General features: G+C 41.9%; 1 protein-coding gene across 1 annotated transcript in view; it reads left to right on the forward strand.

Annotated features, from left to right (window-relative positions):
- Positions 1 to 14,687, forward strand: part of NAV3 (neuron navigator 3) — a 1,048,024-nt gene that overhangs the window by 12,599 nt on the left and 1,020,738 nt on the right. The window lies entirely within an intron of this gene.

Consider the following 14,687-nt stretch of genomic DNA (forward strand, 5'->3'; position numbering starts at 1 on the left):
CCCCCCCCCCCCCCCCATCAGAATGGAAAATAAACATTTTTTTTCCATGAATTTTTACATTTTTTTTAATACATTATTTCAAGTCAGTTGAACTGTTATTTCAGTCGAAATGAAATAAATCATTCAGTTTTACAGTATAATAAAATGAAATTTCTTTCAAAATAAAGTTATTTCAAAATGAAAAGCTCTTTCCTAGACTCAAAAAAATTGAAACATTCCATTCTGATAAGGTCAAAAGCTTACCTTTTTAACTCTTCTTTTAAAATTGAACTGTAGTTGAATTAAACTTTTACTGAGAACGTGTCTAAGTTTTGACTAAACAGAATTTTCAATGAGATCATTTTTGACCATCTCAGCTTGTCAGATTTCTTAGAGATTTGGAAGACAGTTCTCTGGGGGGCCCAACTGTACTTATGCTTCACCCATGAGGTGTGGGGCTTAAAGAGAACTCTCTCCCTGCAGTTTTCTCTCAGTATCCAGGAATAAGGGTGGTGCTTGGCTCAGGAACTGGAAGCAGGGAATAATACTTTTGTGTTCTCTGTGGGCTTGTATTTGGGTAAGAGAAAAGGTAAGGAGTAATGTGACTGGAGGATGGAGGGGTAAGGAGCTCTACCTACGAGCAGGGTGAGGGAGTGTGCTGAGGGTGCAGAAAGCAAGGTAGGGATGAGAAACTGCAGGCTGGTGGCAGGCAGGAAGCTGAAATGAGGCCAGGCTGGAGTCCATTTGGAATGTCTTCATTTTCAGGTTGCATTTGTTAGAAACCCAGGAAGCTGAACAAACTTGGCACTAAATGGGTATTAAAGGTTGCAAAGTCAAGCACTTAACAGCTAGGCAATGGGAAATTCACAGTTGCCTGTGCTGTCTTTTAATTCTGTATCCTCCTGCAGTGAGCCCTATGCATAGGTCTGATGTGTAGAGGTCATCATGAGAAACTGCCTAATTTAGAACTATCTTAATTAATATGCACAAAGGATGGGGGCTAATGGAGGGTGTACTGTGTATAATATTCTTGATTTATTGTAAAAGAGAAAAACAAATTCACTTGTGCAACTGCTGTAACTCTCATCATGTGTCATCAGCAGGGTTTGAGCCAGGAGCTTTCAATATCGTAGCAGAGGTCTGTCACTATGGTATGTAGTAACAAGAGAAGCCTTTTATGCCCAGGTGGGCATAGTAGACTGCTGAAACAACATGCTGATGGTAGAGCATAGTTAAGTGAACCAGCACAGCATTTTTTTCCTCAACACCAGGCTGGTGAAGAAAGGCCTTCCTACCCCATGTAAAGTCCTCCAAAGGATGGGATAGGCTACTGGGACTCTCAGCCAAATGTGTCTAACTGCTTGTTACTACAGGTGTTGCAATAGCTCTGGTAACAGCCAGGTATTCTCCCTGCAGTGTCCAGGTGGTGGTGTGGCATGGAGCCCAGCCAGCATCTGGCCATGCCATCCCCATGCTAGCTAAAGCTGAGTGTGTGTGTGTGTGTGTGTGTGTGTGTGTGTGTGTGTGTGTGTGTGTGTGTGTGTGTGTGTGTGTGTGTGTGTCTCAAATTTCACTGGGACAGGACAAAGTAACACAGGACAAAGGCAGACTGGACAGTATCTGCTTAGGGCTTTTTGGAACTAATCCTGTGCTGGTCAGCTGGTTAATATCCCTCTGTTCCTTCCTTTAAAAAAAAGGCTGTTTAAGAAGAGTTTAAAGTAATGAGAGAGGCTTTGTTTTCTGGATGGGCTGATAAGCTGCCTGCTGGCTTGCTTGCTTCAAAGGCTGCAATCTGTCAGTGTTCAAGAGAAGACAGAGAGAGGTGTGAGAAATAACCTGGTTTGCGATGCATGGGACCTGTGAGTGCCTGTCAGTTTGCTGGAGACAGCATGAAGAAGCAGGGAGAGGGAGATTGAAAATCTCTGCATCAACAGATGCATGCACTACATGCAAGCAAGCCTCCTTGCATCCCTCTTTGCCTCAGAGTGATAGCCTGGCAATGCTCCTGCTGCTTGAAGTGAGCCAGGAGAAGTCTGGCTGCTTCCCCCTCCTCCTCCAGGCACACCCGGCTGGGGACTGTGTAGGCTAGGGTTGGGGGTCTAAGTCCCTCCCTAATCGGAGCATCCTGCCAGGGCCTGCCCCCCTCTTCCCCTCAGCTCAGCTCTGTGGAAGAGATGGAGGGCAGCTCTAGCATCCTTCACTGAGCCACTGCAGGCATGTGCTGCATTTTGATTGAAAAGTGCATGTCTATTCGCTTGCAAATTGGTTCAAGCTCTGCAGGTTAGACTAACCTAAAAAGATTGAATCAATTCAGGCACAGGCTTTTTGAGTGTCTGTCCCTAGGCAGGGGCTTCTGGTTAAAGAGTTCTTAAGTATGTGAAATCAGGAGTGATCTATATGAATCTTCACTAACCTGCCATCCTGGCCCTTTTCTTCCTTTCCTACATGCATAGTTTTTGAATGAATGTTCTGTTGTTCATCAGGAACCTCAGTGGAAGACACAGAAGGAAGCCCCTGGGGAGTTTTAGTACAAAGCTGAATGAATTCCTAGGTAGATTCCTGCATTTGCAACCTTGTACATCTCTCCCAAATTACAGAAAGTGTCTGTCTGTAATTCACACTTGCCTAAAACTTGACTGAAAAGAATTTAGAAAAGGAATACCAAAAAATTATGCACTAAATAGAAAAAGGAACTTGGCTGGAATATAATTTTACATTTCAGATCTCATTAGTATTGAAAGACATGATATAGCCAGAAATCAGTTCTCTAAATTAAATTGCAAATTAGGTTAATAATAAAATTTTGCATGGTAGTATGATAAGAACTAAAATATAGTATTACAAAAGCAGCGGTAGGTTGAAGATCTATTATTTACATTTGAATTTTAGTTTTCAGTAAAGGGATTTAAAAGTCAAAATAATAGTTTTGTAGTGAATATACGCTAACTTTATTCAAGGGATACGTAAATAACCTTTTGGAAATTAAATCTTCTTGAACTATGCAGAGCTTTGTAATCATTACACCCTAGGCTATTTTAATTAAGGCTTATCAGCATTTTTCAACCAGATTAAAAAATGTAAAGCTCTGAGGCATGTGCATGAACAATACAGGGTAAATATGCTGCGACAGAGTTCCTCCCCTTCTTCAAACCCTGGAAGCCATCAAGTCAGAAAATAGTATTTAACTACATTTATTTTAGCTGGTCCTTTGTTATTTAAAATTGGGAGTGTTTTCGGCTCTAATTATCTGTTGTTTCCAAGTGAAGTAGCCCATATTTCTACATAATTTGAGCACAGACTTATCATTATTCTCCTGCTTAGCTTGTGGTGTGTGTCTCTGGAAGCTGACCAAAATCAGAGGTGGGAGCAAGGGAGTATTTACTTCCAAGGGGGCTGCGGGAGAAAATTGCTCGGTTGTTAAGCATCAGTGGATATGTCCCTGCATTCCTTATAGAACCGAACCTTCACTGAAGTTAGTGGTCACCTTGCCAAATATGGGCAGTCAGCCTCACGTTTCATGCAGTCTTGAACTACCTGTTTATATTCCAGCAGGAAGGATTCAGTCCTTCATTTTCTTGAGGTAGAAAAATAAGCACTATGCAATGTACTACATTATTTTAGGGTTTTGGTGAAGCGAAGATGGAAAAGAAGGGGAATCTTTTCAATGTGACTTGCACTGAATCTCTCATGACTACCACTTGGGTCTCTTCACCATAGTAACCGAGTGCCTCCTTGACCAGACATTTCTTCCCTCTAATCAAACTGTCTTTCAGTGTTCTACAACCATGCGGCTGCTGCTGTCCATCACAGAAGCAATGGTATAGTCTTTTTGGTTGCTCAGTATCTCCAAATCCTTCAGGATGAAGGGCATTATAAAAACATCAAATATTATGGGAACTGACGAACATGAGCAGAATTTTTTTTAATCTTAGGGAAAGACATTCAGTGCAGAAATTGAGGTTTCCTCCAGTTGCATGAGCACTGACATGTGTTGTAAGCACTTGCAGTTGAAGTCAGTAACCAAGTTGACCTACACATGGGCTGGATCCTGTGCTACTCAGCTGTTAGCCAAAAGCCTGTCTAGTTACATGTTGACCAATAATAAATAATATATTTTTCCTTCATTTTATTCTGGTGCAAAATAAAAACACACTGAACTAAAATCAATTGTAGTCTAGAAATCCATTTCAGTATAACATGTGATGTACACAAAGACGCACAGTTAACTTTATGCTGACTCTGCTATTTGGGTGGGGAGTGTGTGTGTGTGGGCAGGGGGAAGTATTTGGACAGTTTCACAATAATAAATAAAGCTATTATAACTGAAATCAGTTTGGGGAACTGTGGTCCAGAAACAACACATTAGAGTATAGATTCAGACATAGGTTTTATTCCTGGCTATTATATTGATTAGCTGTGTGACCTTGGGTAAGGTACTTCACATTTCAGTAGACACATTTTGTTTTAGGCTTTTTTTTTTTTTCTCACTCATGGCATTGATGACACTTGATTCTGTATGGACTTTTGCCTTCACATCTTCAAATATTATACAATGCAAGGTACCATCACCCCCATTTTGTGAACTGAAAAACCCAAGCAGAAGCCTAAAATATTAAAAAATAAATACAAAAATAAATAAAAAGAAGATAAAACTTGATGCTTTTTGAGTGGTGTTTTTTTTTTTTTTAAATTGGTGTTCGTTCAGTATGAATAAGGACTTTGTAACTGAGCTCTTAGAGTTTACATTCCTGGTGGGTTTGACTTGAACTTAATTATTTTGTATCTCAGTTTCCTTTTCTGTAAATGAAATGAAATAAATCATTTTCAATCAGGCTGATATAACATGAATGACTGGTTCCTCCTGAGATTGGGGGCCACAATTTGTGACCACCCGCAGAAGCCAGCGGTGGCAGGGGCTAGTGGCAACTGGCGACCTCCTGCAGATGTCAGCAGGAGGCCACGTGCTCCCCTGTGCCCTGCCCCACGTGTTGCCTATGCAATATAAGGCACAGTTGAGCCAAATAGCATATTAGGGACATCAGGTGGTGATCCTGATATGTGATGGTTTTGATTTCGTGAGCCACCAGTTCCTGAAAAGACATGCAAATATTTTTAATGCCACTACAAATCTAACCTATCACTAAACATGTATTCACATATATGTATAGATGACTAAATAGGCATTTGATAAACATTCTTCTGAACACAAATTGCTTGGGGCATAGCCATAATGTAAACATTTGTATTTAAGATCATTATGCTTCATTTAATTCAGCTGAACATGCTAATTTTTCAAATTTTATTGAGGGAAAACTGTAGTATGATTTTATTCTGTTTTATCATTTGTGAAGACGGATTAGGATTTAAGCAACTATAAAACAAACTCTGGATCTTTCAGGGATTCAGTTTCTCAAGCTGTGTTATAAGTGGGTTTTGTTATATTTTATACAATGATGCTGTTTTTCACTAGTCTTTCATAAGCGCACGTGCACCCCCTTAGATTGGCAGTGCACCCCCTGTAAAAAAAAAAAAAAACTCTGTTGGCGGTGCCTGCGGGCGCTCACCACTTGCCACTCACCCCTCTACCGCTGACACTGCTGGCGGTGTCTGTGGGCAGTCCCCTATCGTCGCTGGCTGCCATTGCCACTGTCGGCAGCATCTGCGGGTGGTTGCCGACTGCTGGCCCATGCCTGCACTCCTTCCCCCCCCCAGTGCCATGGCCACTTGCAGTAGCTCACTGCCACCATGTCCATGCCACTGACAGCACTGCTGCTGCCTGCAGGAGCTCGCTGTGCCCCTGCAGCCTCCGGGGTCGCACGGCATTCATGTATACAAGCCTCTCATGTGCAGGCCAAAAAGTCAATATATAGGGCTGTGTGTACTCCGATTGATCTCAGTTCAGTACTTATGTAGGGTTTGGGAGCAAGGGATGAAGGAAATGCAGACACTCGGGCCTGGTGCCTACACAGACACCCCACGAACATTTGTGCTGATTTTGAAGTTGTCCGCATAATGGTGTGTATTACTGTAAAGTATTGCCACAGAATAAATAATAATGAAAATAACTAATGAACGACTGTTTTATTTTGGCCTTGGTTCAATGCCTGCAGCTTAGTGTCTGCTGAGCAGACATCTGTAGGGTTGTACTGTCTCCTAGATTGGACATCAAAGAAAACCTGGATTTCTGTGGAATAATGCATTTCTAACTTGTCTTAAGCAATAACATCGTAAAGAGCGAATAGTGGTACAAAATGTAAAATGTTTTGGCATTTCCTGTTTGGTTTATTATGTATTATTTTAATGCAGTAAACTGAAATGGATTGGTTGGTTCTGTGCTATAAAAAGGATATTGTCAGTTTGACAGTAGTGGACTTTGGCTGGGGTCAAAAGGTCATGGACTGAAACTATACTTGCAAAATATGGGTATCTTTCCAGATCAGGGTGTTAAGTGTTCACTTTCTAATAACCCTAAAGGCTTCTGTAGAAGAGAACAAGGGGTATGTTTTCAGCATGGTGTATAGAAATCACTGGTAGTGGTAATTAGTGCTGGAGAGGACATTAATGTAGCAACTGGCAATTAACACTGCTACTGCTCCCTGCTGCCAAATTTGCATTGCTATGGGGAGCCCCACAGGCTGGGTTACACAGCTCTGCAGGCTGGATCTGGCCCACATGCTGTAGGCTGAGCACCACTGGGTTATATTATTCAGATTTATATTTGTTCTTTGGATCTCACGTATCTGTATCAGAACTAAATCAGAACTTCCTAAACCTTAAATGTGGGAGGCTGCAGGTGAAAGAGTCGCTGTTTACTGCCCCTTTCAGCATTCACTCTCTGCCACTGTGTGACCCAAGCAAGATGGACCTATGGTCTGACCCAATAAATGGCTGTTTTTATGTTCTAATAGGGTTAGGCTGGGTGGGGGGTGACTGCCACCCAGAGTGGTGCAAGCACTTGATGTCAGAGGGCTACAAGTGTTATCCCTCAGCTTGACCATGAACAGAAATACTCCCTGAATGCCACACATGGATTGCCCAAACACTTGATATGGCCTTATTCTTTATTCATTGTCCCGCCTCCTCAAATGCTCCCTGGATCCACTCTGTTCCCCATTTTCGCACACATCACCCCCATGCTCTACCCCATCCTACCATGCCATTCCCCCTAATGCCCCACTGTGCCATTCCCTACCCCTTACTGCCCCCATGAATACACTGCACGTGTCTGCATATGGCTGTAGCTCTAGTATGGTCTTGTATAAAATGGATTCAGTAACCATTTCCATCAAGTGGAATATGCTTGGTGTTTGTTGCCTCTCCGACTTTGGTCAGTGACACGCCTTGGTAATAATACGCCATTTTTCTTATTGTTTTTGTAGATCTGTTTAACCTGAAGACTTTTAACATTTCAGGCTTTGATTGCATCAGACCTGTCAAACTAATGTTTGAGGGTCTGTCTCTTAGACCTGGTTAATTTCTCAGGGGGACCTCCAAAGAAACCAGAAGTGATCTGCTGGTATTTTAGTAGGTGGCACTGTTCTCTCTGAGCATGAAAATTGCCGGTAGTACCCAAAGCCAGAATGAACAGGGTTTTTGCAGGGAATTGTGCAGGAGACTAGAAGGTTCAGGAGTAGTAAGTTACTAGACAAACTATGACTGTGATCCAAGATGCCTTTAAACTTGTTGACAGCTGCTAGTCCAGCTCTTAGCTAACAGTAGCAGCTGACCTAGCACACTTGCTTTAGTGTAGTCACAGACTGAATGGAAATACCTCAACTGCCCTGCTCCATGCTGGACTCAATGGGCCCAGCACCACTGAGAATGAAAGATTGGTCTGATTCACAAAGTACAGGTCCAGGACTGAATTGCCTGAAAGTCTGGATATGTTTAGATGAAGGACATTTTCATTTTGGCCCATCTCCATTGTCTAAAAGTCTGTTCTGCATATTTACAGAAAATTCCAGCTACTTACTCTTTGCAGTCTTTTAGATGGTGTCTGCTCAAGTAGATTGCTTCTCCATCTCTGCTGCTAGGGGCTGTTTGTTGTCACTATCAACTTAACTAGGGCATTCAAAGCATTTTTCAGCACCTCTGCCTTTCTCAGACACTCATTGGGGAGGTGCTGCTGAAACCTGCTATACAACCACCTCTGAGGTGATTAACTGGAAGCTTTTTCTAGCTTGCCTAGACTCGAAAAAAACTTCAGCCTGTACAGTCCTTATGAAACCAGTTTTTAATTTTAACTTTACATGGATGCATTACTTCATGTCACGCACATGCTCAAAAACAGCATACTGATGACATTCAAGCAACAGTATTTCACATCATTTCAAGAGAGATTTAGTGGAATTTTTCATTGGAAAGAGAAATGGATTCCTTTTACACTTCAGTTATACTATAAAATATTGTTAAACTGTTGGGTTCTGCAAGAGGGTGCCCTGATTGGTGCGGACTCCAGTCCAAGTCTGTGAGAGACTAGAGATTATATTCAAAAGCTTTGTTTACCTTAGTTGCTTGCTTTTAATTGGAACAGCTGTGGCAAAGCTTATTAGTTTTCCTCATCCAATTCTGGAACAAAATTTACATTAGAAATGTGCATGGGGTTGGAAATGCTGATCCAAAATAGCCAGAAGGCACATGGATTGAAATCAGTAACAGCCACACTGGAATGCTGAGTAGGGTCTCGTAGAGGGAGGTTCTGTCTGGCATCAGAGCTAGGCTCAGTGCAATTGAAAGCATTAGCACTCTAGCTACAGGTCTAACTTTGTCAGGCAGCTCTAAGTCTGGGCTTCTTATTAGTGGAGAACTGATGTATGGCAGTGGAGCAGTACCATGCTTCCTACTCATCCTTGACATGGGACCCAGTTTTGGGGCAGAGAAGCAACAACAGCGACTTAAAGTCTGGCAATACTGCATATGCAGAGGGTTTTCTACTGGTGATACGTGACAGAATATATGGTGCAAAAGGACTGTTTCAGGCTTGGGAATCTGGCCCTATGTCTCTTTTTGTGCATGGGATGGTCCTTTATATTGTTAGGCATGTGTAAGATTAGCATCAGATTGTGTGCCATAGATGAACATGTGCAATACTGAATAAGCTGATACCCATGGCTGTGTCAGGAAGAGGGGCTAACGTATTGCAGCTTCCACATCTCATTGAAAGCTACATTCACTTCTCCATGGTCCCTCTCCACCCACTACCCCAACACAAACACACTCTTCCGTGACTGCGGCATCATCCCAAGTGTGTGTGCAGGAGAGCCCATTTTCACATAAATGAGGAAATGTCCTGATGAACTTGGCATGATTTTTGAATATGTAATAAGCCATGGGTGTTTCATGTAATTTTGTTTCACAAAGTTCTAGAAATAAAACAGTCGCATTTGTTGAAGTTCGAGGTAAGTGCACTGCCACTCTGTTTATATTTGTTGCGTTTTAGAATTGTTCACATTAGACAAAAAGAGGATGGTATAACTCTGTTTCATTAATTTTACTTTGAAACTATTTGCTCCTGCATGAGGCAATGTAAACATTCCCATTGATTTCACTGGTAAAAAGAATCGGTCCTAATTCCTGCGCTTCCTTTGGACGGCTGTCTTCACTAAAGAATTAATGCTGTCTAGTACAGAGGAAGCATACAGAGTACAAGATTGGTGAGAAGCATTGAAACAGCTCCTCAGTAGGCATCCAAGTCTCTCAGAATGGTTCTTTGGATTTTGTACCTTCTCCCAGTGGTGGCCTTGGCAGAATTCAGGTTCTCTCCTTACGCAGGTTTTGTAGGACAGAACTGGAATAGTACTCAAAGACTAAGTACAGACTGTCAAAAAGCCTGAGGCTGAAATGATTCACTCTTTGCAGGTTAGTCTAAGCTGCAGAGATTAAATTGAGAAACAACTGGATAGACATTCCCTTTTGATTCAGGAAATGTAACCACATACCTGCAGTAGCTCAGGCCAGGAGCCGGGGGGCTCAAGAGCATGGCTCTGTGGCATGTAGCCAGCGTGGGCTGTGTGTTCGCTTCCTCTTGCTGCTGTCCCTGCGATCTCTGGGATTCGCAAGTCCAGAATCACACCAGCAGGACTTTGCAAGGTTGCCCATAACTTCCTCTTCCTGTTTCCAGGTGCCTTTGGAATTTATAGTCCACAGTCACACCCAGCAGTAAGTTTAAAGCAAGGTAGGGCAGCTCTGTACTCCAGGGGATGGGAAGTTTAACTCCCCTCCCTGGCCTCAGACCCCAGGTGGATTTTCCAGGGGGGCAGTCTCTGCCTCCAATCCCACCTCCTTACCCCCAACTCTTTTCTGCTGGAGCAGACAGCACAGCACAGCCCAGGACTGAAAAGCATGCTGGGGGACTCTGGAAGGGATCTGGGACAGAAGTTCCCTAAACCGGTCTGATGCAAATCAGTTAAGTCTGATACTATATTCAGCCAGATTTATTTTAAACCAGTTGTGGCCATTCTGAAACTGGTTTATGTATACTGAGCTTCTGTTACAGGTTTAAACTAGTTTCTGATCACTTAAACCAGTTTGTGTAACTTCTGTCCCTAGCTCCAATCTCCTTAATTGAGAGAAGTCACTAATTTAGGGAGCACAATCTGGCCCCAATTTATGACCCACATATAAAAATACATGCATCTTTACATAGGAGCTGGGATGCCATAAAAACAGTACTAGATACCATAACGAAGTCTGTATTGATATGGCTGGCAAAGGTAGAGCCTGTCTGTAATTAAAATATCTTTAAGTTCTTAACAGAGCAGAGCATCTTATACTGTTACACTCCAGCAGCTCAAAATTCCATCTTTTCCTTGAAGACTGCAATGCCCAAGTATGTGTTTAGATAATGCCAAAACTACAGCAATAATATTAAGTGTCACCAAACCACAGAATGGGAGGAGATTTATGATTTTTAAGACCCATGGGCTGTAGCACACATGGTCCTCTGTCAGTCTTTCCCAGACTAGAAAGTAGAGTTTAAATACTTGGCTAATTTGGGCCTGCAGGCTTTGAGGTCCTGGCACAGCTCTATTACATGCTCAGTCGCAAATAAAATGGATTTCAACTTTGCATAGTTACTTTTACCACCATTTCCCCCCTTACAGTTGTGCATCCCAGAGCTGAGTTCATCTCTCATATACAAGTCTGAGTCATACAAGTCTCATCTGAAGCTAGTAATAATGTATGCGGTTTCCCCTGCATTTCTTTTCTTCTCTATGCAATCAGAGAAACAAATATGTATTTCCTCCAATTGTGTTAGAGTGGAGAAAGGCTGATGATAACTGGAGCCCCTCAGAGATTCAAGTGACTTCTGTGAGAATTATACAACGTGATTCTACTGGCAACAGAACAGACTGCTACAGTTAGGGCCCTTTCTGTGAGCAGTCTGAGGACCATGGTTATGCTGTCTGATCACTGCTCTTTTAAAAGAACTGTAAAAATCACATTTTAAACGCTTTTTTTTTTATACAACATACTGGGTCTGTATACTGAGTTTCTTCAGGGGAAGGAAAGTGGCCCACTGATAAGGAAATAATATTGTGAGCCAGCTAGGACACTATTTCTGTTCACAGCCTTGGTGGCTGCTTATTAATGAAAAGGTTCAGAAGACCAAACTGACCAACCTCAGTTAGCTTGTTGCTAATGATGATTTAAAAACATGTTCAAACAGCAGCATAGACTTGCATTACCTATCCTTGAATCTGATGGGGTGACAGAAGGAGCAAGCCCAATGAAGCTGTCTAATATCTCAGTATTTATCTACAGCTCATTTCAAACAAATGAACTGTTAAAATATTTCATGCAATATTGGAACCTTACATTTCTTCCATTTCCTCATCCTGTTTAAACAGGAATCTAAGAGTTTGGCCAAATCTGATACTGTACATGCATACAAAACAACAGTGGACTCGTCTGCAAGTATGGATATATCCTTAGATATTTTACAAAGTACAATTAAGACCCTTTAACCTAAGCTTTCCAGAAGTATGAGAATGTTGTTCACAGCTTAGCATAAGAAAAGTTCATATATAGAATGGAATGTTAATGAGCACATACATATTAATCAAAATAAAGGATAAGTAGCACAAATGGACCAGCAGTCTTTGACAAGATGTTTCTGTATGCGCCCTAGTTTCCAGATCTACAAAGTGGAACCAAAAGATGCTCCTCAAATGAATTCTTGTCTATGTTCTCTTGCACAGTAATATAGTATCATTCTTTAATGAATGGTTCTGGATCTCCAGTAAAGTGCATCTTTGCCACTGTTAACATCATTATTTCTCACCCACTTCTTTCAATATGTTACCTATATGTTGTGCCTTGTCTCCATTTGGACTGTAATCTCTGGAGCAATGCTAGCCCCTTAATCTGATTGGCATTTAAGATGATTAACACCTTTTGTTATAAAAAATAATAAATAGTACTTTTCCCCTTGAGATTACAATAGCTAGTGCATTATTGGTAGAATAGAGGCAGGGTGGATTTGCAGGGTAGACTAACCAACATAGATACATATATAGCACAAGTTTAACTGTAAAAGCACTCCAAGAGATTTTAGTTTAATTCGCATAGCTGGAGTAAAATAAAATATGAAACTCCTTGGTAATTATTACTGATTTGAAATATGTAGTGACAGTGCTTAGTATTAAATGTTTATTTAGCATTTTGCAATGGAGAAGAAATATCGTTCTAAGCAAACTTTAAAATGACCATTGAGTTTGTATAGGAAGATGTCTAATCTGTATTTTATTAGGGAAGAAAAATAAAGGGGAGTGTGGTTGATGTAATTCTCAGTTTGAAACATGCAGGTGTAATGTGCTGCTACTGTTGCTTTTTATACACTTTGATTTCCTCGTCTGTGTCTCAGTTCAACCGCTAAATACAGTCTGCAGATGTGTCTTATCATTCTTGGATCAGCTTTTATCATAAAGGAGCCCTCAACACAAAGATTATAATTTATTATGGCCTATGAAAATGCCAGCACTGACACTATCGCTGTAGTTCTGTCCTAAAGACATTTGGGACAACCTTAGTAAAGCCAACAGTATTTGAAGTCAATAAGGTTGTACACATTCAGGAATTTGACCCTTTTTGTTTCTAGTTACAATAGTCCAAGAGTTTTCAGCATGCCAATGGAGAGTAACTTGCTTTTAGAAACTCCATTCATCAGTTTCTTGTGTTGCACTGTCTGCCACAACCATAACCTGGGCATTGAGGGTTGGGGACATGGTGCATGAGGGTGACAAGCCAGGAGTCTGTAAGCTGAGTCATAAACTGGAAGTTCAGAAGCTAAGGGCTGAGGTAGAGGATTCAGGCTGGCTAAGTGTTCAGGCAGGAGCTAGACAGAAAAAATGGGGTACCAACAGTCATGGAACAGAACAGGAACCTGGAGCTCTGGGGCTACACAGAGGAGAACTTCTCTTATTGCAAGCCCACAGCAGTGCAGTAGCTACTGCATATATGCAGTAGTCACACCCAAGAACTGTAGCGGGAGTCAGCTGACCTATTTCAATTAAAAAGGCCATGGGCCTAGCAGGAGTCAGCTGAAGGCAGTCTGCACCTGGCAGCCAGCAGCCAGTCCCATCCAAGTCATTAGAGCCAGCTGGGGCTTGTGTGAGAAGGGAATGGATCGGTTCCTGACACTGTACATAGCAACAGTCCAAGAAAGCACGTTTCTCCCATGGTATGAGAGTTCATAATCAACCTGTAATATTTTTAATTATCTTGTCCCTGTCATATAATAGGAATATTATTTGTGACATTATGCCAAGCGGCAGCTTTTATGATTATCACATATCTCAGCTATTTTTCAGTGTTGTGTCATTTGCCATGAATGGTTTATCTGAATGAATAACTGAGCAGCTGTATTGATCCGTCAAGAACATCCAGGACAAGATTATTAAACCATTAAGCACCTCTAGGTCACGTTTTCTTTGGGCATTATTATAAGCAGCAGGTGTTTTGGAGGTATAAAGCTATAGTGATGACTTTTTTTTTTTACACCAAAATCTAAAATCCATATACTTGGATAAATATCATATGATTGGCAAATCCTGTTAATTGTGTTTAAAGACCTTCATTGTTTTCCACAACCAGCTATAAACAAGAGTAATTAACTAGAAACCCTCCAGACTGGATCCTGCAGTCCTTCCTCAGTCCTGTTGTTATCACTGCAGAATTTTCCTGAATAAAGAGTGCAGGGCTGGGACTTTAAACTTAAGAAAAAAAGGAACTGAAGTCAAAGGGAGTTTTGTCATTGACTTCATTAGGAGTAGATTACAACCTTTTGTTAGTTGAATGATGGTGAAGCTGAATGCTTTATAATATGTTGCTGGCCCCCCCTTGAGCCCCGGGGGAGGCACACCTGGGCCAAGGGTTAGCGAGGATTTAGTTAGGGAGCTTCTGGAGGGGCTGGATGTTTTCAAGTCAGCCGGTCTGGACGATCTCCACCCTAGAGTTCTAAAGGAACTGGCTGAGGTCATTGCAAGTCCCCTGGCATGGCATTACGAGCACTCGTGGTGCTCTGGAAAGGTACCGGAGGACTGGAAGAGGGCCAGCGTGGTTCCCATCTTCAAAAAAGGGAGGAAGGAGGACCCGGGAAACTATAGGCCAGTTAGTCTTACCTCGATCCTAGGCAAGCTGTTTGAGAAAATTATTCTGGCACACATCCAGGAGGGGCCAGCAGGGGACTGCATGCTTAGGGGCAACCA

Source organism: Gavialis gangeticus, unplaced genomic scaffold, assembly GCF_001723915.1.
Source record: "Gavialis gangeticus isolate Ggan-Ray unplaced genomic scaffold, GavGan_comp1, whole genome shotgun sequence".
Lineage (NCBI taxonomy): Eukaryota > Metazoa > Chordata > Crocodylia > Gavialidae > Gavialis > Gavialis gangeticus.